We start from the raw sequence: 2,160 nt of genomic DNA on the forward strand, positions 1-2,160 counted from the left end.
GTTTATAATTTAATATAACAAAAAAATTTAAAAAAATTGACTGATATTAGTTAAAAATTTAGTTTCTTAATTAAACTCTAAATAAATTAAACTCTCCCGTCTTATTAATACTAATGAGAATATTAAATCAGAGAACAAATATGAAATCTTAGCCAGAATGTACCGGCGATTGTAATAAATAGCACAGTTGAGAATTCAAATTATTTTTTTCCGGACAGGCGATCACCATAATAAATACATGGACAATGGTTTGGTAAGTGGTAACAAAACTATTATAACGATGCCGTATATTTTCATTTAAAAATATTATTGAATTAAATAAAAATACCAAAAAATAGAACTTGTACAACACCTTTTATTATATACCATGTGCTTTTCTCCTTTATTTTTTCCATATTTAGCTTGAATGTTATAACATAGTTACTTGCTATATGAGACTTATATACATATATATATTTTAACAATTCACTCTATTTTAATGCTTTATGTTGTATACTTTTGATATGCTTGTAAGATTTTCTTAAATTGGAAAACAAAAATATGTTTATTGATTTTGAAAAGTGTTAGTGTTGCAAGTACGAGGAGTATTGAAGTTAGTCCCACATCAAAGAAAGTAAGGAAGAATGAGGAGTTTATAAGATGAGAGACCCATTAACTTGACACTTTAAAACACTTTAAGGTTTTGAGTTGGATGTGTTATCATCTCATCTTATGTTCTCTTACTTAATTCCTCTCTGAAATTTTCGGGCCCAACAAAAAGTTATGTTTACATATGTTATAAATTTGTATTCCCTTTATGACTTTATTCAAAATTTTAGAAATTAAAACACAAATAAAAAACTATATTTTTTTTTTTATATTTATATCTCTCTTGTTTCTGTATTTGTGTCATGCTGCCTGCAAACAAAACTCAGTGCAATAATAATGGAGTGCAAGAAAGGATTATTTAAAGCATAGAGTGTCTTTGAATACGTATATGAGAGTATCTTGATTCGGATTTCGGCACAAGTATTTAAAGCATATATAACTGAAATGAAAAGGGAAAATTATGAAGCTAAAAAATAAAAGTGTTCTCATTGAATGACATAATATGCACACAATGGATTCCTTTAATTTACATGATTGATTCGCAGAAGTGCCAACTACATATGTACACATTGGAAACCTTCCTTAATGTAAGAAGCTTTGTAATAAATATGAATCTTATTAAATTATTGAATGATCATTAATGTTATATATATGCATATGCACCTCTTTTAATGCCTTATTATTGAAATAGGTATTGTTGGTAGAAGGTCCATATTATTATTATATTATTAATAATTCTAATAATAATTGAAATATTTAAATTATTCTTCTATAGCTTGATTGGTGGAATGCATATATATTGCATGCAATGAAACCCTCTCATATTGAGAAAAGAAAATTAAAGAGAGGAAGAGATTTGGGGTATCTTCTTTCCCTCGTACAATAAATGAATTTGGTGCTTACACTAAACAAACCAAACTGTTTTCTTCTCTACCAAGACAGATTTGGCATATGTGGGTAATAAGTAGGGGTGGAAACAGGTCAAGTCAGGCCAGGCTTTACTCTTAACAGACTTGACTTGGCATGTAGTTGATTGACCTGAATCTGAGCCTGGCCTGCAGCCTGCATATTAAAAGGTCCAAACAGACCTGACAGGTCAGGTCAGGCTAATTAGTGAGTCTGCACCTAGCCTATTAACATAATAAGGCTTTTATAATAATCTAAGCCTGTGCCTATTTTATAACAGGTCAGACCAAACCAAGCCAAACACAGACCAAACTGCAGGCCCCTAGCAGGCCGTCTGATTTTTTCCCACCCCTAGTAATAAGTGGTTTCCACTGTTTTTGTATAAAAGAAAATAAGTAAATAAAACTACCTTTTTTTATATAAAATAAATAAATAAAAAATTTGTCTCTAATAATTTTTTTTTTGGTTTCTTAAAAAGGAAAAATTAACAAGATAGTCTTTGATCTTTTAGAATATTAAATAAATTAATTCAAGAATAAAAAGATAAATTGGACTCTAATATTCTTTTAAAAATGACAAATTAGTCTTCTATTTTTTTAAAGAGGAGTGTTAGGGGCTCGTAACTTTTGTGTTTTGTAACCATCAATTGGCCATTAATAGTATTTT

At 28.9% G+C, this 2,160-nt stretch overlaps 1 long non-coding RNA gene across 1 annotated transcript in view; it reads left to right on the top strand.

Moving 5' to 3' along the window:
* LOC110266175 overlaps positions 1 to 663 on the top strand; it is a 23,660-nt gene extending 22,997 nt beyond the window's left edge. Inside the window, exon 4 of the long non-coding RNA XR_002353181.1 lies at positions 562 to 663. This is a non-coding gene — a long non-coding RNA (uncharacterized LOC110266175). The remainder of the gene's footprint in view (positions 1 to 561) is intronic.

This window comes from Arachis ipaensis, chromosome B08 (assembly GCF_000816755.2).
Source record: "Arachis ipaensis cultivar K30076 chromosome B08, Araip1.1, whole genome shotgun sequence".
In the NCBI taxonomy this organism is placed as follows: Eukaryota; Viridiplantae; Streptophyta; class Magnoliopsida; order Fabales; family Fabaceae; genus Arachis; species Arachis ipaensis.